We start from the raw sequence: 24017 nt of genomic DNA on the forward strand, positions 1-24017 counted from the left end.
CTTAGGAAGTACCTTAATATATTAATTACTCAGACTAAGAGTGCTGCATTCATTCCATTCCTTTCATTTCGTTTCCTCTGAGTCTGAAGCAGAGCAGAACAATAATGTAAACAAAATTGTACATTTCGGGCCTACTACTTAAACCGTACGTAATACCTTTTTCATTGTGTTTGTGAACAGGAGAAAATAAACAATTAAATGTATTTTTTCACAAAATATTTAGTTAATATCAACCATAAAGATTATTACAATCTGGTAATTTAAAAATAAAAATATGTAAAATGTTTTACATAAACAAAGTACATAGATAATGTGCTTTCAACTTATTTTTGCCCCTAGTGAATCTTTGTGATCAAGTTCCTCCTCATAAAGAGGCTTGTCTCACTCCATGAGTGGTTGTAGGTCAGGCACCTCAAAGAATCATGGGAGCAGGAGGTCTTTTTTTGATGGGATTGAGTGTAGGAGTAGATGTGTATGAGGGAGGTGTAAGGACAGACTGGACAGGTAAAGGGGATTGTTTGGGAGTTATTGGCTACTAGGATGGTTGTGGTGCTTTGGGATGGTTCTGGATGTTGGGATGAGGGTGTGTGGTGCTAGGTTCAGAGGTGGTGGTGCTTTCTGGTGGGTGTTTGGGTGTATTTGAGGTTGTGGTTTTGGGTGGGTGTGGGCGAGGTTGTGCGTTTTTAGGGTGTTTGGGTGTGGGTGAAGTTGTTTTTTGGGTGGGTGCTTGGATGTGGGTTTGGGTGAGAGAATGGTTTGGATGGGTGCTTGGTTGAGAGTGAGGGTGTTGTCTTAAGTCGTACTGGGGTGTGGTTGAATGTGTGTGGTGCTGGTGTCTGTGGTGGTAGTTGTGGTACTTTGTACTGGGGTGTGGGTGAGCCTGTGTGCAGTGCTGGTGTCTGTGGTGGTGGTGCTTTGTGGTGGGTGATTGGGTGTGGGTGAGTCTGGGTATGTGGTGCTCATGTCTGTGATTGTGGTGGTGGTGCTTTGGGTTGTGTTGGTGCGTGTTCACTTTGGTTGGTGAGTGTGCGTTTGTGTTTCTGTTTTGGTGTGTGTGGGTGTTGTGCTGGGTTCTGGGGTTATGGTTGTTTTGGGAGAGGAGGTTGATGGGGTAGTGGTGTTTGTAGGGTGGGTGTTAGAAGAGCAAGGTTCCAGAGGTGGACCACAGGTACTGGTAGGTGGGAGGCAGTGCTGTCAGGGGGGATTCGTCTCTGGCCTAAACCTCTCTGTATGGCACACTCAGCAGACTATGGCCCTCATTACAACCCTGGCGGTAAATGCCACTTTCCACCATGCAGAAGACCTCCAACAAACAGCTGCGGTCGCGGAATTCCGCTACAGGTATTACGACCCACAGCTCGGAATCCGCCACAATACAGACACCCACACAAGTCTGTCACACCAAAGGTCAGTGATAAACTGGCAATACCAAAACTGACGCCGTCACACCAACAGGAATACGCCCACACTATCATGACCCACGAATCAACGCGGCGGTCATTCAACCGCAGTAATCCATTGGCAGTTACACACCGCCGCGCTCAAAATACACACACACTTACAAAACACAACCACATTGGAGAATTCGAAATAGACACACCTGATACACATACACACACCACACCAACACACCCAATCCAATATAAAACACACACCCACATCACCCACAAACCCTTACTACCAAAATTTATAAAGAAGGCCAGAGAGAGAGACTACCTAAAACAACACCAGCATCCAGAGACACACAACACAATCACTTAGACAACATCCACACACCTCAAACAACACACACCAACACATCCCCTCACACATCACAACAGACACCACTTCACACATCACCCACACCACATCACGGCCCCTCAGAGACACCCCAGGTTCTCTGAGGAGGAGCTCAGGGTCATGGTGGAGGAAATCGTCCAGTTAGAGCCACAGCTATTCGGATCACAGGTGCAGCACACCTCCATTGCAAGGAAGATGGAGCTATGGCACAGAATTGTCGACAGGGTCAACGCAGTGGTACAGCATCCAAGAACCCGGGATGACATCAGGAAGAGGTGGAACGACCTACGGGGGAAGGTACGTTCCGTGGTATCCAGACACCAGGTTGCTGTACAGAGGATTAGCAGTGGACCCCCACCTCCTCCCCCACAACTAACAGCATGGGAGGAGCAAGTCTTGGCAATTATGCATCCTGAGGGCCTCGCAGGAGTAGCAGGAGGACTGGACTCTGGTAAGGCAAATCTTTACTACTTTATTCCCCCCACCCCCCTGCATGCCATCACATACCACCACCCTTACCCTCACACCCATCACCCCAACAACCCACAGATACCCCACTAACACAACCCACACATCCCAAAACCAAGCCCTGCATGTAATACCAATGCATGGACACCCATCACCAAAGTATGTCCAGTACAGAGACTCACTCATGCCCCAAAATCACCAATCACAGAAGGACCAAGCCAATAATGCAAGCACAGGAGTAGAGGGTCACTCACCCATTGCACAAGATGGCACACACACATTCAATAACTATGCATTTACACCCCAACAGGACCCATACCAAACGTCACCGGACAGGAGATGCCAGACATATCCAGTCCCCCTACAGAAGAGACCCACAGTGATGACAGCAGCTCTGCATGCCTGGATCAGGATGACCAGCCCGGCCCATCAGGGACCTCGGGACAGTCGGTTCCCCTGACACAGTCACAAACCACCACAGAGCCTCCCCCTCAGGAAACACCAGTACAGCACTCACCCAGCAGGCCCATCCCTCTGTCCCCATCCCTCTGTCCCTCTGTCCCCAATACAGGGAACCCAGGCAAACCCACTAACACAAGACGATCAGGGACCTGGGGGCAGTGGCAGTGGGCACACGCTTCAGGGGACAGAGGCACAGGATAACAGGGAAGCTGGGAGGACTGCTGTACGACAGGGGGAGGACAGGCCCAAAGAACCCACTCTCCACGAGGCACTCGCCAACATCATGGGAGCTTACCACCATTCCCAGGAGACCATGGGCATGGTACTGGCCAGGTTTCAGGAGACCCAGCGGCTTCAGGAGGAACAGTACCTGGGGATCAGGGAGGACTTGAAGTCCATCAACACCACCCTGGTCACCATTGCAGGGGTGCTGGCAGACCTTCTCAACACCAGGAGGGACACAGTGGCACACCAATGGGCCCCTGACACTAGCCTGGACGATGAACAGCCCACCAACTCCGCCGGCGCTAGTGGACAGGAGGCACCGCCACAGGAACAACAGCCCAATAGGACCCCACCCCCTGCAGATGGAGAACCACCCTGCAAACGGTCCCTGAGATCCAGGAACAAGACAGAGAACATTGCCAAGACCCCGCCAGGAAATAAGACCTCCCTGAATGTCACCCTTCTGTCCCACTATGTGACCCTGTCCATCCTTAAACTGCCATTGCTCCACTTCCTATGCCTCTTTGGTCAATGCACCTGTGAAAAAAGTAGACTGGACTCTGCCATGGACATACCTCCACCATCACCCCAGCCCATTTTACAACCCCCTCCACTTATTTGCACAGGAATAAACACACTTCAATCACAAAACAATCTGGAGTAAGTCTGTGCTTTCACAAATGTGTAATTGCAATAACCATGGAATATAGCAATGTCAATTTACTTGTTCGCATACCAATGTAACACAGCTGTGGGCCAGGAGTAAACATAGCAGAGGGCACAAAGTGGGACCCAGATCTGTGAAATGGAAAGTCAAAGTAACCAGTCAGGGTCCATACACTGAGTGAAAATGACAGACTTATGCTAGCTCCAACAATAGTATGAGATATGGGAAGCAGTAACATCTTCTTACCTGTGTCTCACTGGAAGTATTGCATGATGATGTTGTTTCGGTTGTCAATATCCTCTTCTTATGCCTCCTCTTCTTCACTGTCCACAGGCTCCACAGCTGCCACAAGACCACCATCTGGCCCATCCTCCTGCAGAAAAGGCACCTGGTGTCGATTATCTGGCACACCTTCTTCGGTGAGTAGTATAGGGAACCACCTGTCAGATGGAGGCACCAGAATCTGGCCTTCAGGAGGCCGAAGGTGCGTTCTATTATCCTCCTAGTTCGCCCATGTGCCTCATTGTAGCGTTCCTCTGCCCTTGTCCTGGAATTCCTCACTGAGGTCAGTAGCCATGACAGGTTGGGGTAACCAGTCACCTGCAAATGTCGAGCAACAACTGTTAGACACACACTAATCCTTAGGGACAACCCCATACCCCAGACACCTATGTCAACTGTATTGGGACCTTGGCCTCACCTATTAGCCGCACACGGTGCCTCAGGAGTTCCCCCATGCACAGAGCCAGAATACTTGGCATTCACATGGGAGATGTACTGGTCTGCCAAACACACCATCTGCACATTCATCGAATGGTAGCTTTTCCGGTTTCTGGACACCGGTTCATTCCTGCGGGGGGGACAAATGCCACATGTGTACCATCAATGGCACCAATGATGTTGGGGATATGTCCCAGGGCATAGAAGTCACCTTTCACTGTGGGCAAATCCTCCACCTGAGGGATAACGATTTAGCTGCGCATGTGTTTCAGCAGGGCAGACAACACTGGACAACACGTTGGAGAAAATTGATGTCATGGCCACTGCTGTTTGAAAAGACCCACTGGCCAGGAAATGGAGTACAGACAGGACCTGCACTAGAAGGGTTATCCCTGTGGGATGGCGGATAGCTGACATCAGGTCGGGCTCCAAACGGGCATCACAGTTCCAGGATTGTTGCACGATCAAGTCTGTGATGTGATTAGGATGTGTCTCTCTTCCATTGTCGACAGGTCCATCAGGGGTCTGTACACCGGAGGATGTCGCCATCTCATGACCTGCCCCAGCAGACGTGCCCTATGGAGGAGAACAGCGAGCAGAGTGTCATCCAACACTGAGGTATCACAATGTGTTATTTGCAGAAACGTTATTAATCCGCAATGTGTCGGTATCTGTCTGTATTCAAGGCCTAGATAGGTGTGACACAGTTTTTATCCATCCCATGTGGCCCCCTGAAATGGCGGCTGCCTGACCTGTAAGGTGGGACAAGGGGCTATGAGGTAACTGTGCTGGCGTTGTACATCGTCATGGTGGGCGGTCGAAGACCGCGGCGCAATTCTGCATTGGTTAAAATTGGGCCCTATGGGTCCCAGGAGCCAATTACGATGTACGCCGGTGGTGACGGTACACACCGCCTCGGACGTGACCGCCATTTTCTGTCTGTTCACTCACTTGATACCCGACCTTCAACAGGAGAGGACCTACACTGCAAGTGCTGCTGTGACCTGTGTCTGGAAGCGACGATGGCTACAGTGTCTGGGGAAAGGGCCCCTGCCTTCACTTCGGAGGAGTTGGAGAAACTAGTGGATGGGGTCCTCCCCCAGTACACGCAACTGTACGGTCCTCCAGACAAACAGGTGAGTACCCTGTGAGCATGCTGCATGGGCAATGCCTGCTTTGAGTGGTGTGGATGGAAGGTACATGGGGGGGCCTGAGGCCTGCATGTGCGGATGGTGAGTGTATGTGCGTCATGGCATGGGTGGGAACTGGTGGGCAATGAGTATGACGGTCCGGACGGGTGAGTAATTTTCTTTCCCCCTGTACCTTTCCTCTAGATCAGCACCCACCAGAAGAAGGGTATTTGGCATGTCATCGCCAAGGATGTCCGGACCCTCGGGGTCTACCACAGACGGAGCACCCACTGCCGTAAAAGATGGGAGGACCTGTGCCGCTGGAGCAAGAAGACGGCGGAGGCCCAGCTGGGGATGGCCTCCCAACGTGGAAGGGGTGCCCTCGCAGCATGACCCCCCTGATGTCCCGGACCCTGGCGGTGGCGAACCTGGAGTTGGATGGGTGCTTGAGGGTATCACAGCAGCCACAAGGGGGTGAGTACATTCTCATTCAGCTGACTCTGCGCGCATAACAAGGTGTCTGGGTGGGGGAGGTGGGCAGTGGGTTCCCCTAGGCCAGGGTGAACTTGGTAGGCAAGGTCCCTTGTGAGGCAGGCTATGTGGCACCCCAACCCTAATAGTGGTAAGAGCCATCTACACCTAGTCAGGCTCCTGCGACTTCCATGTGTGCAGCAATTGGGCTTAGGCCTCGTACCCCATGGTCAGGTGAAATTTCTAGGAACTGGTAGTGCATGGCGTAGTGCAGAGGGCTGCTCCCTGTGTGTTGTGTCCACCAACGGTAGTGGTGTTTCATGCACTGAACATGTTTTTCTTCTATCTTCTCCCCCTTTTTGTGGTCTCCCTGTTCTTGTGTGCAATAGCATCATCAGGCGGAGGAGCATTGGCACCGGAGCAGGAGGGAGCTGCAACCCACTTGGCCCTGGATGGTGAAGCAACGGAGTCTGAAGCCACCAGTGGGACGGAGGGTGAGGGGAGATCCACGGCGGGGACAGGAGCAGACACCAGCGACAGCAACTCCTCCTCTGATGGGAGCACCCTTGCGGTGGTGGGCACCTCTGTGCCCACCGCATCAACAGGTACAGGCGCTACCCCACCTACCAGCACCGCCCTCCCAGCAGCCCCTCAGCGTGTGTCCCATACCCGCTCACCCAAGAGGGTGGGCATCGCCTTCGCCACAGGCACCTCAGGCCCTGCCCCAGTCAGCCCTGCTGCCCTCAGTGAGGAGGCTATTGACCTCCTGAGATCCCTCACTGTTGGGCAGTCTACCATTTTGAATGCCATCGAGGGTGTTGAGAGGCATTTGCAACAAACAAATGCATACCTAGAGGGCATTCATTCTGGGCAGGCGGCCCAACAGAGAGCATTTCAGGCTCTGGCCTCAGCACTGATGGCAGCCATTGCCCCTGTGTCCAGCCTTCCCCCTCCAACTTCCTCCAACCAGACCCGATCCCCTGTACCTCAGCTTATCCCAAGCACACCATCAGACCAGCATGCACACAAATCAACACACAAGAGTGGCTCAGGCAAACATGAGCACCACACATCCCTCAGGCACTCACACAAGCACCATCCCCATGCAGACACAGCAACATCCACAGCCTCCACTGTGTCCCCCTCCTCCACGTCCTCCTCCTCCCTCCCTGTCTCGTCTCCACTCACACCTGCATGCACTACATCCTCAGCCACTACCCCCATCACCAGCATGCCCATCACCACACACCACTCACGTGCAATCACCACCTCCACTACCATTCACACATCCCGTGTGTTCTCCCCCAGTGTGTCTGTGAGCCCTCCTCCCAAACTACACAAACGCAGACACACACCCACCCAACAGCCATCCACCTCACAACAGCCTCCGGCCCATGCACCTTCACCAAAATTCAGCAGACGTACACCTCCTACATCCACTACCTCTTCCTCCACTCCCAAACTCCCTCCATCTTCCCGTCTCAGTGTGTCTAAAAAACTTTTCCTGGCAACCCTTGACCTCTTACCTTCACCCTCCCCCATCCTTCCCCTAGGGCTAGGCTTTCTAGGTCCCAGCCCAGCACCTCAGCCACCAAATCCCCAGGTACAGTGGTGCCAGCAACTGCGGGCTCATCGAGTGCGCCACCCATCAGGGCTGCCAATGTGCCACGTAGCGAGGGCAAGGACATTCCGCCACCTGCCAAGGTGAAAAAGGTGCCCACATCCCGGAGGGAGAAGCCGAAACTACCAGCCACCAAGGGCTCAGCGAAAACAAAAGGGGATAGTGGCAAGGTAACTGCAGCACCATCAAAGGTGGGGAAGGGCCAAAAGCAGAAGAGCACGTCAGGAGAGGGCATGGTGGCACCGACTGAGGGACCAGTTTCACACCTTCTGTCCACGACCACACCAACCTGTACGGCGGCGAACACCGCTAGCTGCTCTGCCACCTGCACCACCACCTGCACCGCCACCGGCACGTCTACAGCCTCAGCGACAGTCCCCAGCGGGCAGCCGTCTGAGGCTGCAGGAGATGTCCTGCTGTGTCCCTCAGCAGGTGCTGACCCATGCACCGCCGCCAGCACTGCCGCTACAGACACCGCCACCACAGACACCGCCGCAAGCACCGCCACCAGCCCCGCAATGTACTCAGACAGTGGCACCACCGCTGACATGGCTACCATCCCCAGTGGTCAGTCGTCTGAGGCTGGAGGAGAGTTCCTGGATCCTGGGCAGCTTCCATGAGGCATGACTTCCATCACTGTTTGCACCTGCAGGTGGAAGGCGAAGCCGCAGCAGTGTGGGGTATGTTGCTGACTCCATGGCGTATCATGCTACCTGTACCTCCCCAATCTTGTGGCACACCCAGGTGAGGGAACTGGACCGGCCACACTACATGTGGGGAACTCTGGGCACCAGGCCCCCTCCAGAACCAGTGGAGAGATACATCCACTACCTCAGTCCTTGGCAGGATGAAGCACTCTGGGCACCAGGCCCCCTCCAGAACCAGTGGAGAATGACATCCACTACCTCAGTCCTTGGCAGGATGAATCACTCTGGGCATCTAGCCCCCTCCAGAACCAGTGGAGAATGACATCCACTTGAGAGACTGTGGCTTTGCACTCCCCAGGATGAAGCAGTGGGCAACCCACCCATTGGAGAGACTTGAGAGACTCTGGCTTTGCACTCCCCAGGATAAAGCAGTTGGCAAACCACCCACTGGATAGACTTGAGAGACTGTGGCTTTGCACTCCCCAGGATACAGCAATGGGCATGGAGCCCCCTCGTTCAGCAGTGGCGTTGTGCGTTCATCTGTCTGAGGTGCTCCCCTCCCCCTGAGGTGCCTGTATATTTTCAGTCTGATGCCCCAGCAGTGTTCTCTCCGTTTCCAGTCAGGTATCTAGTGTGGGCTTCGCCCATGCATTTTGGGACCAGTGGTCCACGGACAATGATTGGTACACTATCCGGACCTGTGTAGTTGGTGTACATATTTGTATATACTGATTTTTTTTTTTTACTATCAGATTTTTCCTGATTACATTGGTTACAATCATTTCCTTTTGTCCTTGCGTTCTTCCAGGGGGTGTGGGAGTGTATATGTAATGTTGATGCATGTATTTGTGTGTATGGTGTTGTGGGTGAGGGTGGTGGTGGTGGTATTGCATGTTGCGTGTGTGTGTCACTCTCTCCCCCCCTCCCCTGTGTTGTAGGTGCAGTACTCACTGTGGTCGTCAACTGCATCTGTCCTGCTCCTGATAGAGCAGGAGGAAGAGCAGCATAGGTAACACCTGTAGTTCGGGCTCCATGGCGTCCTGGTTCCTCGTTGTGTGTTGAGAGGTGAGTGTTTTCCCTTCTGTCTACTGTTTCTGCCGTGCTTTTGATAGTGTTGATTACGCCCCGGAAAAGGTGTCGGATAGGCGCGTTGAAATTCTGTGGGCGGTGCTTTGTCTTTCGCCTGTCTGTTGGCGGTAATCGCCACGGTGTTTGTTTCTACCGCTGTGGCGGTCTGAGTGTTAAAGTGGCTGTCTTCTCCATGGTCATGATTCCATTTTTTTCACAGCCTGCCTGTTGACGGTGTTACCGCCACTTTAACACTGACTGCCAGGGTTGTAATGAGGGCCTAACTGCCAACCAAGAACAAAATTAACAGTGTGAGTCTCTGGCAGATATTTTGTTCCCTAGTTTCTTTGCCAAAGTCCTCTTCACTCGCTCAGGAGGATATTTAAAAAAAGAAAGAAAAAAAATGATTTAGTGTTACTGTGTAGTTTTGTGATATTTCTAAGTACATTTGACAGTTGTTTCCAGTTGATGATGGGTTACTCTGGCACAAATGTGATGGTGATTTTGTCCCTTATATTGCTAAAAGGTTTTGCCTCTTGTACTTTGGCAGACATAGGCCCTCATTACGATTCCGGCGGGCGGCCGCCCGCCAGAATTCCGCCCTCCATAATACCGCTCCGCGGTCAGAAGACCGCGGAGGGTATTATGAGTTTTTCCCTGGGCTGGCGGACGGTCTCCAAAAGACCGCCCGCCAGCCCAGGGAAAAACTCCCTTCCCACGAGGATGCCGGCTCGTAATAGAGCCGGCGGAGTTGGAAGGTGCGACGGGTGCTGTTGCACCCGTCGCGTATTTCACTGTCTGCAAGGCAGACAGTGAAATACATTTTGGGGCCCTCTTACGGGGGCCCCGCGACTCCCCCTCCCGCCATCCGGTTCCCGGCGGGAGAACCGCCAGGAACTGGATGGCGGGAGGGGGAGTCGGAATCCCCAAGCCGGCGCAGCAAGCTGCGCCGGCTTGGAGGATTCCTTGGGGGCAGCGGGAAACCGGCGGGAGACCGCCGGTTTCCCTTCTCTGACCGCGGCTAAGCCGCCGCGGTCAGAATGCCCCGCGGGGCACCGCCGGCCTGTCGGTGGTGCCTCCGCGTCCAGCGGCCCTGGCGGTTACAAACCGCCAGGGTCGTAATGAGGGCCATAATGTCATCTACTAAGATTGTGAGGGAATATTCTGTCATCTGCAGTTTCATTTTAATTGTGAATGTACCTTTTTAATAAGACACCCTTAAAGTAGGCCTTTCAAGCCCACATGGAATGGTGTACGGTACATAAAAAGTAAAACTTGTATGTTTAATGTTTAAATAAGCTCTGCTAATGAAAAGAACCAAAAAGCTATTTTCAATAGTGTAGGCTTCGCACTCCCATAGATTTTTGGCAACATTCAGAAACATACTTCTTCCATTCTTTTAAATAACATTTTAACATTAACTTTAATGTTGAGTTTTAACTCTAAAGCTTCACAATAACTCTTTCGGAAAGTTGACACTTTCCTGCCTAAACTTTCTGGGGCCTGTCTGGAACTTCCAGCCGCCCCTGGGGTGTGAATTGCTCTGCTCCTGGAAAGTGTACAGGGATCAGATAGTAGAAAATGGGGCCTGGGTGTGGAGACAAATGGGCTACCCTGACTCGATGGGCTGGGTGGAGTTGTGCCTTGCCCCACTTGCATTTCAAAGGGTACTGATCCCTGCATACACAAAGGAACCTCGCACCAGGCCTCTCTACAGTGTATCTCACTATACAGGGTAGAGTCAAACCTAGGAATGAGAAGGGAATGCATTAGACACTTTTTTAAGTGGACAAAGGGACTTCTCCCCCACCCACAGGCTGGCACTTAATACAAAGATAGCACCTTCGGGAAACTGAAATCAGATTAGTGGACCTGTGAAGACCAGAAGAAGGACTGCCTTGCTGTCTGGAATCCGAAAGGAAGACTGAACCTTGCTTGCTTTGACACTGCAGCAGTATCTGCAAGGGTCAGCTGAATTACCTACTGTGTGACCTAGAGTCCTTTCAGAAATCATCTTCTACTGGTCCAGATAACCAACACCTCCTGAGGGAAAATGATGTCTCCTGAGTTGCAAGCTGAGGCGATGCTAGATATCTCAGTGGTTTCCTGGTCCTCCCTTTTTGTTGAGGTACTTAAAGGTAGATGTTTACCTTGTTGCCCTGCCATGTCCCAAAAATCATCTTGCACCACCCAAGAAAAGGAACACATGATGGAGATATGACAGTCATTAGTAGCCTATTGAGATCTCTGTGCTCCCTCTACAACCCAGCTTGCTCCCCCAGGAGGTCATTGTTGTTTTTGAGGAGGACTAGCAACTGCCCCATCTGATCTGTATGTCTGGAGGCTAGAGGTATGGTGTATGTTCTGGCCCATAGTGGCTCGAAACATATGGACATCTATCGGCTTAAGCAATCCAGGCCTACCACTAACACCACTACAGTGTGATCTTCAGAGTGTGTCCACTGTTATAGTGGGTCTTGGCTTAAAGCACATCTAATAGCTGCAGTACATACAGGAGTCAGGATAGGGGTGCACACTACTGAGGTGGGAGTGGTTGTAAGGGCACAGGGAGCTGGCACAACACCAGATGTGAGAAGAGGGACCTGGCCTATGGTAACTGGAGTTACACAATATTTGAGCTGAGTGAGGCTCACCCCTGTACCGTGACCAGATATACTGAGGGAAGTAGGATTATTGGTTGAGGGAGGGGGTACGAGCCCTTCTCAGTCAACAGCCTCAATCCGTGTCATGGTGAGCCACAGAGATTCACTAAATTAACTTGTGCTTAACCCTTTGTTAGCTTGGTACAAAAGCAATCAATCTTAACTTGGAGGCAATGTGTAAAGTATTAATGTAGCACACAATAGTAAAATGTAATAAATGATTTGACACCAAATCAAAATTCCAATCAGTAGAAATGAAGATAAGCATTTTTAAAGATTTAAGGTGAGTATAGTGCATAAAAGGCCACACCTCTACTCGAGATTATCTGGTCATTCAACAATGGGTAAAAGTCACAAGTTCAGGCCAACTGAGATGGAGAATGGGCTGCATACAGGGACTATGTTAGCCCCTCTGAACACATTACCTTCTAAAGTCTAGCGCATAGAGTTTTGTTTGTGGGGGAGGAAGCTACAAGGTTAGGGGCAGCATTGTTGATGGTTATCACTGTAGAGTAACGAGCAGGTGTCGTGGATGATCATCGCTGCAGCTTAAATAGCCTGACGGGAAAGTTATTGCTGGAGATTCGTGTTGGCAGTTACCGCAGGCTGTTGATGCTGAAGCGTAAAGGGCAAATCTCGAATTGGCAGTCATTGCTGGTTGTCGCTGTACCACAAAGAGTCAGGCTCACCGTAGCTTCAAGTTGGTGGTCGGTGTGGGTGGCAAGAACTTGGCACAAACGGGCCTGCTTGTTGCTGTGAAGAGCCCAAAACTTTAAAAATGTTTCTTTTCTTTAAGGAGGAGCTCAAATGATGCCTCACCAAAGGTCCAGGGCTTGGGAGGCATCTTATGTGGATCAGGTACTCGCTCCAGAAGAGGCCAACAGGGCTCAAGCAGGTCCAATTCAAGATACAGGCAGCAGGTCAGCTGGGCAGATGCAGAGAGAACGCTGGAGCTTGGTTGTATCCCTGTAGCTCAAAACAGGAGGTCAGTCAGATGATCCTTGAAGTCACATCATCTTGGGATGAAGGGAGCAGATTCAGTCTTACTTCTCAGCAAGCAGGGCAGGCCGCAAGCCGCAGGATGTCCTTCTGTAGTATGCCCAGGTCCATGAGTGCACTAAAACGTGACTCTGAGTGTCCTATTTTTTATACCTAGTGCCCCCATCAAAGTGGGAGAAGCTTCTAGAGTTTTCCCCCTAAAGAGATGTCTGGGATTTTCTGCCTTCCTGCCCTGGACCCAGTCTGAGGGCACAATACACTAGTGTGAAGTCCTTTGTGTGTGAGCTGAGCCAGTGCTTTTGAAGTACAAGTTTGGTAGGTGACAACCTCACCCCCCATAAAGTCAGGGATGGCCCATCCTGACAACGTGCAGACTCTCTAATGCAATGCTGTCTGCGAGGAATAAACAAAAGACAACTGCCATCTACAATTAGTCAAGTGACCCCAGAACAGGCTGCAGGCACCAAATGGCTAGGACAAGAAAATGGCAACTTTCTAAAAGTGGCATTTTCAGAATTATAACTTAAATTCTGACTTTAAAATTAAAGAGCATTTTAAATTATAATTCCTCAGACATCAAACATGAGAATTCTACCTGCTCCCAATCAAACGTTATCAGTTATTAAATGTAATATAGTCACCTAATGTTGTCTTATGGGAGTGGTAGGCCTTGCAGTAGTAAAAAGATTCAATTGAGAGTTTTTCAGTACCATGACCTGTTAAAGTTAAAAGTAAATGTTCAACTTTTTAAATGCAGTGCATCCTGTCCTGTGGGCTGGTTAGGACCTACCTTAGGGGTGACGTCTATGTACCAAAAGGAAGGTTTAGGGCTGTAAAAAGATTTGTTTGCCAGGTTGAAATAGTAGCTTTAAAACTGCACACACTGGCTGCCACGGCAGACTGAGACATGTTTAAAAAAGGCCTTTTACTCCTGATGTCCCTGGACCCAACCTACAACAGATCCTGAGCAAATGGGCCAATCATCCCTTCTGCATTTGACTCTCAGTGGTAGCTGTGGGCGATGAGTCAAAGGCTCCCTGGGCGTGCGGGGAATGGGGGGTGAATATGACTTATAACTCAAAGTGCAAACAGTGTGAACAATAAATCAGTGTCTTATCAAATACTTGCTTTTATTTCTACCTCAACACATGCAAAGGAATAACAACATTCATGAGCTATAACACAGTCCCCTTGTGGTTAGGGCACAAGTGGTGGCCAGCAAATCCCTGTCCCTCCCTCGTTCTTATATCCTGGTCAGGTTATTTCCCATTCACTGGTGGCCACATTCAGTGAATGCTTACTAGTAGATTGCAATCAAGAGTTACCCTTTGCTCTTCAACAATTAGTCAAAAATGTCTGTGGTGCCCTATCACCTTTAGCAGCGAGCATCCTGGGGCCAAAAGGCCCAGTTCAAGTCTTACCCATTCCTGCAGCACGAAAATGTTCAGGGGTATAGCAAGTGCCCTCAGCGGGAGCACCCACAAATTCTGATCCTGCTCGGACAAGGTGGGCTGCTTGCAGCCCACATGGCAGCACCGAGTGGAGTAGGCTCTCTCTTTTGAGTGGCACTGCTGGAATCTTCCAGTTATGAGAGCAGCTCCCAGTGGTAAGTCTCCTTCCCTGCGGATGGTGGGGGCTTAGGAGTTGAATCCTTTCTTCAGCTCACGACTGGAGCCCATGGAGGGTGCAACTTCGTCAGCGGCATTCTCATTCTTCGGGGGTTTTCAGGTGCTGTTCTCTTGCTGTGCGGACTTGACCTGCTGAAAGTAGCCTCAGTTTTTTCCTTGGGTAATGGCCTGACACTTCTTAGCAACTTTGGTACTGGCAGCCCCTCTTGGCATACAGGGTTGTTGCAGTGCTTCAAGGTTGTTGCGGTAATTTAAAGCACAGGTGCAGACTTCACTGGTGCAAATGCCTCTATCATGGTGATTATGAGTCCCAGCCTCACAGTAACAAGTTCAGCAGTGGCCCATCCTAACACACGGGGCAACACAGCACAGCGGTACGGGTTTGCCAATACCCGCACAGCGCTATCTCACGGCAGCCCTCTTCTGGCATACAGGGTCGACGAACCGGCACGCCTGCACCTTGGCTGAGGCCCGATCAGTGCACAATAGAGTCCTCAGACCTTGCAAATGGAGTCCTCACAGTACGGCTTCCACTGGACATCCAGCACTCCAACGCTCTTCTCTTACCCATAGGATACATTGGTCTTGGCAAGCAGGTAGGCCCTGGAGCTCCAGGCTCCAGAGCAGGTGGTCTTGATTCTCCTTGTTGATGTTCCCTCACTTAGAAGGAAGGCTAGTAGCCTACACCTCTAGTCCTGGTCACAGGCAGAGGTCTTGCATAGCTTCCTGTCCTCTTACAGCCCATCTAGCTGTTTGGCAGATGACAAGGTTGAGGTCTCAACCTCCCTTTCTTATAGTCCATTTCCCAACATCAAAATGTGATAGAGGGTCTGAGTATTTTCAGTTTTGTGTTGAGTTTTTGCGTCTCTTGAACTGCCCTTTCCTCATTTTCTTCTTTCACATTGAAAGGATGTCTGTCATAGCAGGCAAGACTTCAAAGTTGATTGACCCACAACACAGTTCATGGGAGTGTCCAGAGTTCACACATGGATACCAGCCAGTGTGATATGTGCACTAAGAGGCTAATCCCAGCACCCCAGCCCTACTCTTTATGATCCTCTTATCATCCCCATATTCCTTCATGAGATGTGTCCAGGAAATTCCTTGTGATCTATCATTGAATCAGAGATCAACATTTTGAAGTGCAAAGGGAGATGCTCTTCCTCCTGTTTGTCCTTCCCAGCTCACAGGAATGCAGCAATACACAAATGTGCCTCCGTGGATTCCTCTCACAGTCATGTCTTCACCACGCAGGCTCGGCCTTCCCAAAATGGAACCCTATAATGTTCCATTGCAGGCATACTTACTTAGTGTACCTTCACAGCACATTTGTTCTTCGGTATTGTTATCTCTGTGCATTGTATACACATGTATTCAGCACACACATGCAGTCTGCACACACTACTCAGTACTGTAACTTCTCTGTATTGTCCTAGGAAGTGCTATTTACAGATACGCTCTGCCAGCATACATACTCACCATGGCTGCTGCACAAAACTTCACATTTCATTTGCTATACTTCACGCAAGCACACATACACCCAGCACATGCTTTCAGTGCACATGAACTGCATAGCACTACATCTTTCTTGTCATATATTCCTCGCAGGCATACAAACAATGAGCACATGCACCTCTCCTACTGTAGTGAGGCCCTTTTGGACCTAGGATGGTTCTCCATTTTAGGCCTGTTTTATTTTTTATGTTTTACACGTTTTAGCTAACATTGCTTTTAGAAGTGACATTTACACACTTAGGTTGCACAATATTATTCTAAGAATACATTGTACATGTCACTTGTTTTAGTTAGCCTTTCTTAGAATATAATCAGTACATTCTGTTCAAGGTTAATAACACAGTACAAGATATCTTAGTGCTTGTGTTGCCCATTCGAAGACAGCTTCTAACAGCCAGTTATATCATTGCATCAGTGCTGTGCCTCTAACAGAGTGTTGCTTTGATTATATAAGCCATGCACTAAGTCAGAAGGGGCAGAGGGGGATTCCAGGCTGCGACTGTCCTGGGACGAATGCTGTGTTCGACAAGCACCTCTGCTGGTGCTGATCTTCCAGTCTGTTGAAAGGATTGCCATTCACACTACAAGCTGATTCCTGATTCAGTTCTTCAGTAATGGGGGCAAAGGCAGAGGGTACACCCACTATGCTCTGAGTATAGGTTTAGGGTATGTAAGAATGTCTAAAAATAATTTACCATGGTTGGATTATTTATCCTCTTTACCATGATAGTAATGCTGATAACATTGCTTTGTTTTATCTGCTGTTGTCGCAGCTCATTCTCTCTGTGCAAGACTATGGGGGTCATTCTGACCCTGGCGGTCATGGACCGCCAGGGCCAACGACTGCGGAAGCACCGCCAACAGGCTGGCGGTGCTTCCATGGGCATTCTGACCGCGGCGGTACAGCCGCGGTCAGAAACGGGAAACCGGCGGTGTCCCGCCGGTTTCCCGCTGCCCCAGGGAATCCTCCACGGCGGCGCTGCAAGCAGCGCCGCCATGGGGATTCCGACCCCCTTCCCGCCAGCCTGGTTCTGGAGGTTTTCACCGCCAGAACCTGGCTGGCGGGAACGGGTGTCGTGGGGCCCCTGGGGGCCCCTGCAGTGCCCATGCCATTGGCATGGGCACTGCAGGGGCCCCCTAACAGGGCCCCACATTGATTTTCAGTGTCTGCTTAGCAGACACTGAAAATCGCGCCGGGTGCAACTGCACCCGTCGCACACCAGCAACTCCGCCGGCTCCATTCGGAGCCGGCATCCTCGTTGCTGGTGCTTTCCCGCTGGGCGGGCGGGCGGCCTTTTGGCGGTCGCCCGCCAGCCCAGCGGGAAAGACAGAATGACCGCCGCTGTCTTTTGACCGCGGTGCGGTCTTCTGGCGGCCGAACTTTGGCAGGCGGCCTCCGCCGCCCGCCAATTTTGGAATGACCCCCTATGATTGTTTCAACAAATGTATTAAAAACTTATCTCATATTCCTCTTGTGTTTTCCCTGGGCATGCATGAGTGATACAACAAAAGGGTAAGATCTGTTTCCATGATTCCCTTGGGGATCATTGTCATGTTTAGGTTGCCATAAATACTTTCCACCCCAGTAAGGTTAGTGTTCGGGTGCGGCACTGAGAGATAGTCAGGAATAAGGGCCGACAGCTTCTGATGGTGTGGAAAGACTCAATCCCCACATTTTGATGTTCCATTGTCATAATACGCAGTCCTATTATCTTAGTAGGAACCATATAAAATGACACCACAAACATTCAAGGTCAGGTACTTATTTAACAGGTCTCCTAGGTAGTTTTCTTGTGTGTGCCCAAGGTCCCCTATTCACCTTAACATCCAAGTTATTAGGGCTAAATCCTCCTCAGAATTATAGGAAGTACCTTTATATGTCTGTGGATTGTTCAAGCTAGAACATTTAATAGGATACCCCACCTTAATAATTCCCTCACTGAATTCCATTGATTAAAATGGCAAATGTTTTTAATATTCCTGCTGATTGAAGACCCGCTGTTACAGCACATTTAACATTACATGGGCTACCTAATGGAGGTGGAGATGTTACCTTCATGGTTGAGGCACACAAAGCTTATAAAACTGAAGTATTTTACTCATGGGCCACCTTTCTTGCAGTCGATGTGAGCGCAAACACATTGCACACATGCACTGAAGAGGCCTTACCAAGCCAATACAGAGCTTACAATGATTTAGAAATACCATTAATATTTCAGGAAACACCAAAACTGATTTCAAGGCACCCTACTACATGCACTACAAAGCATTAAATTCGATCCCCAAAATAATGACTGGACCACATGGCTAGTCTTAGCCGGCAATATATCATACAATAGTTTACAGCAATTAAATGTGGCGATTCACACCAACTATATACTGGTCTATTTAATAGACTATATAGATGTTTAACACAGTTTTTTTAATGCATACATTAACAGCTGCCCCTGCCAGGGTGCTCAAGGTGTTCAACCACAATTGGCTACGCCTGGAATTAATCCAGTAACTATCAATGCTATCATGAGCGAAGTACCCACCAGATGGAATGAAATTCCTTTCTGGATTGCACAAAAAACAAACCAGCTTCAAGCAGGGTTTCCCCATACGGGACCCCAGGATAAAAATAGAATTCTCACCATGTTCTTGCCATTTGGAATGGTTCCCTCCATTGACGACTGTGCCCATGGGGTACAGTTTTTGCTGCGATATATACCATAACTCATGGTGCACCGTCACTTGCTGTTTTACCTGATGTGCTAAAACAGATTAAAAAAGTAGACCTGGTGCCCCTGCACTGGACTTGGGAATCAAATTAACTGGTAACTTTGCCACGGTCTCCTCAATTAATTAAAAACATATCAAAGGGGAAGCAGCACCATTAGCAATAAGCCAACAAGTAGCACAGGTGGCGGTAGCAGAACAGGAGCAGAATTACCAAAAAGTATTGCGGACACCAATACCTCTATAGGTTGAGATATTTAGGGGCCAGACCGAATAAGTCACAGCTTAAAGGGAATTCTAACAAGGACAATACCAAGCAAGCACCCAAGTCTTCTAAAAGATACTTGAATAAACAAAAATAAAATAAAGATAAAGTAAAATCATGGGGAGAATCTCTGCAACCAAAGACCTCTGACAAACGTTATAATTTACGTAAGCGTGATATATTAAAACAGTCTGACAGGTGTTAGTACACTGATACACACCCTTCTTGTTCCTTTTGTGACTCATCTGACAAGCGGTCTGAGAGAGCGGGTCAGTCACAGCACAGACAAGAAGAGTATGAGTAACCGAAAAAGGACTCACAATGCTCATCTGACGTCGTCATAAAAAAGAAAGAGAATCTTCATAAAAAACTATTTAAAAATAAGGCGGCTGCGGGGATTTTAGTTTATGCCAAATATATTGAGAAAGCTACTTCAGAATAGAACATGGACAATGACTCTGCTAGACAGTGCAGCAGAGGTCATGATAGTTCACCAGAATCTTTAAGAGTTTCTGGAATGTGGAAGCAACTAGCTACTTTTTAGAAGTCGAAACCGCAGACCAGCTAGTCAGCCCTCCAGACTGTAGAAAGTAAACATACAGATTGACGGTGACATAATGCGTACAATTAAAGTAATTTCCTGGGAAAAGTTAACACTTAACTATGACTTTCTCTTGGCTAAAAAAAAATTGGCTGCCAGAGATTGTTAGTACACTTCAACACGGGGAAGAAATAATATTACCATCTTTCTTGGTCCTTGTTCCTGAAGAAGTAAAACAAGCGTATACTGCAGAATGGTCACTTGCACAAGTCCCAACATTATATCGGAACCACATGGGCTGGGATAAGGATTAACCTTATCATGTAATACCCATAAGTTCTAGCTTGCTAGTGCAAACACAATACCCAATTAAACATGAAACAACAGTTCCAGTGAGAGAAACTCTGTCAGCTTGACTACCAGGCACTAATTGAACCCTGCATATCTCCTATAAATAACCCTTTGTTTTCAGTAGCTAAGCCGGACCACTCCTTGTTGGAAAGTGGTTTATTAATAGGTGCAGGTGGGTACCTACAGCTAGTAATAACACCACAATCACAAATGAGGTCCAGTCAAAGTCTCATGAAATGTAATTCTTGGCCCACTCTTGGTAGCTTGGCTGACAAGCAGTCAGGCTTAACTTAGGAGACAGGTGTGTAAAGCATTAAATATCAGCAAAACAGTAAATAAGTAAGACACAACACACAATAAAAATCCAACACCAATTTATAAAAATAGAGAATGATTTTACCTTAAAATTACACCATAATGACAAAAATCCAATGTAGAGAACAGGAGATATGAATTTTAAAAGATTAAGGCCCTCATTACAACCCTGGCGGTAAATCCCGCTTACCGCCGTGCAGAAGACCACCAATATACCACTGCGGCTGTTGAATTCCGCTACAGGTATTACGACCCACAGCTCGGAATCCGCCACAATACAGACACTCACACAAGTCCGCCACACCAAAGGTCAGTGATAAACTGGCGATAACAAAACCGACACCATCACGCCAACAAGAATACGCCCACACTATCACGACCCACGAATCAACGTGGCAGTCTTTCAACCGCAGTAAACCATTGGCGGTATACACCACACACATTTACAAAATACAACCACATTGGACAATTCCAAATACACACACCTGATACACATACAAACACCACACCCACACACCCAATCCAATATAAAACACACACCCACATTACCCACAAACCCTTACTACCAGAAATTTAAAACCACACCAGAGAGAGGCACTACCTTAAACAACACCAGCATCCACAGACACACAACACCATCACTTACACAACATCCACACACCAACACATCCCCTCACACATCACAACACCACACCATCTCACACATCACCCACACCACATCATGGCACCTCAACAACACTCCAGGTTCTCTGAGGAGGAGCTCAGGGTCATGGTGGAGGAAATCGTCCAGGTAGAGCCACAGCTATTCGGATCACAGGTGCAGCACACCTCCAATGCAAGGAAGATGGAGCTATGGCGCAGAATTGTCGACAGGGTCAACGCAGTGGGACAGCATCCAAGAACACAGGATGACATCAGGAAGAGGTGGAACGACCTACAGGGGAAGGTGCGTTCCGTGGTCTCCAGACACCAGATTGCTGTACAGAGGACTGGCGGTGGACCCCCACCTCCCCCCCACAACTAACAACATGGGAGGAGAAAGTCTTGGCAATACTGCATCCTGAGGGCCTCGCAGGAGTAGCAGGAGGACTGGACTCTGGTAAGGCAAATCTTTACTACTTTATCCCCCACCCTAGCTGCATGCCATCACAAACCCCACCCTTACCCTCACACCCATCACCCCAACAACCCACAGATACCCCACCAACACAACCCACACATCCCAAAAACAAGCCTTGCATGTAACACCAATGCATGGACACCCATCACCAAAGCAAGTCCAGGACAGATACCCACACAGACCCCAAACCAACTATCACACAAGGACCAAGCCAAGAATGCAAGCACTGGAGTACAGGGCCACTCACCCATTGCACACGATGGCACACACAGATGCAATAATCATGCTTTTACACCCCTACAGGACCCCTACCCAATGTCACCGGACAGGAGGTGCCAGACATATCAAGTCCCCTCACAGAAGAGACCCACAGTGATGACAGCAGCTCTGCACAACTGGATCAAGATGACCAGCCCGGCCCATCAGGGACCTCGGGAAAGTCGGTTCCCCTGACACAGTCACAAGCCACCACAGACCCTCCCCCTCAGGAAATACCAGCACAGCACCCACCCAGCGGGCCCATCCCTCTGTCCCAAGGACACGTCAATCAGCAGTGTGTCCACCACTACAGGGAACCCAGGTAACCCCACTAACACAGGACGATCAGGGACCTGGGGGCAGTGGCAGTGGGCACACGGTTCAGGGGACAGAGGCACAGGACAACAGGGAATCTGGGAGGACTGCAGTGCGACAGGGGTGAGGACAGGCCCAGGGAACCCCCTCTCCACGAGGCACTCTCGAACATCATGGGAGCTTACCATCATACCCAGGAGACAATGGCAACGGTACTGGCCAAGTTTCAGGAGACCCAGCGGCTGCAGGAGGAACACTACCTTGGGATCAGGGAGGACTTGAAGTTCATTAACAACACCCTGGTCACCATTGCAGGGGTGCTGGCAGACCTTGTCAACACCAGGAGGGACACAGTGGCACAACAAGGGGCCCCTGACACTAGCTTGGACGATGAACAGCCCTCCGCCGACGCTAGTGGACAGGAGGCACCGCCACAGGAACACGACACAAGCACCCCACCACCTGCAGATGGAGAACCACCCCGCAAACGGTCCCTGGTATCGAGGAACAAGACAGGAGAACATTGCCAAGACCCCCGCCAGGAAATGAGACCCCACTGAATGTCATCCTTCTGTCCCACTTTGTCACCCTGTACATCCTTAAACTCCCATTGCTCCACTTCCTATGCCCCATTGGACAATGCACCTGTGAAACAAATAGCCTGGACTCTGCCATGGACATTCCTCCACCACCCCCCCAGCCCATCTTACAACCCCCTCCACTTATTAGCACAGAAATTAACACACTTAAATCATAAAACAATCTGGAGTAAGTCTGTGCTTTCACAAATGTGTAATTGCAATAACCATGGAATATAGCAATGTCAATTTACTTGTGCACATACCGATGTAACACAGCTGTAGGCCAGGAGGAAATATAGCAGAGGGCACAAAGTGGGACCCACATCTGTGAAATGGAAAGGCAAAGTGACAAGTTAGGGTCCATACACTGAGTGAAAATGACAGACGCATGCTAGCTCCAACAACAGTATGAGATGTGGGAGGCAGTGACATCTTCTTACCTGTGTCTCACTGGAAGTATTGCATGATTTTGTTGTTTCGGTTGTCGATATCCTCTTCTTCTGCCTCCTTTTCTTCAGTGTCCACAGGCTCCACAGCTGCCACAAGACCACCATCTGGCCCATCCTCCTGCGGAAAAGGCTCCTGCTGTCGCAAAGCCAGGTTGTGCAGCATACAGCAGGCAACGATGATCTGACACACCTTCTTAGGTGAGTAGTATAGGGAACCACCTGTCATATGGAGGCACCGGAATCTGGCCTTCAGGAGGCCGAAGGAGCGTTCGATCCCCCTCCTAGTTGGCCCATGTGCCTCATTGTAGCGTTCCTCTGCCCTTGTCCTGGGATTCCTCGCTGGGGTCAGTAGCCATGACAGGTTGGGGTAACCAGAGTCACCTGCAAATATTGAGGGATAACTGTTAGACACACACTAACCCTTAGGGACAACCCCATACCCAGACACCTATTCACACTGTATTGTGTCCTTGGCCTCACCTATTAGCCACACACAGTGACTCTGGAGTTGGCCCATCACATAAGGGATGCTGCTATTCCTCAAAATGTAAGCGTCATGCACTGAGCCAGGAAACTTGGCATTCACATGGGAGATGTACTGGTCTGCCAAACACTCCATCTGCACATTCATCGAATGGTAGCTCTTCTGGTTTCTGTACACCAGTTCACTCCTGAGTGGGGGTACTCATGCCACATATGTCCCATCAATGGCACCAATGATGTTGGGGATATGTCCCAGGGCATAGAAGTTACCTTTCACTCTGGGCAAATCCTCCACCTGAGGGAACAGGATGTAGCTGCGCATGTGTTTCAGCAGGGAAGACAACACTCTGGACAACACGTTAGAGAACATTGGCTGGGACATCCCTGATGCAATGGCCACTGTTGTTTGAAAGGAACCACTTGCCAGGAAATGGAGTACTGACAGGACCTGCACTAGAGGGGGTATCCCTGTGGGATGGTGGATAGCTGACATCAGGTCTGGCTCCAACTGGGCACACAGTTCCAGGATTGTTGCACGATCAATTCGGTATGTCA

The sequence above is a fragment of the Pleurodeles waltl genome, chromosome 5 (genome assembly GCF_031143425.1).
Source record: "Pleurodeles waltl isolate 20211129_DDA chromosome 5, aPleWal1.hap1.20221129, whole genome shotgun sequence".
Classification (NCBI taxonomy): domain Eukaryota; kingdom Metazoa; phylum Chordata; class Amphibia; order Caudata; family Salamandridae; genus Pleurodeles; species Pleurodeles waltl.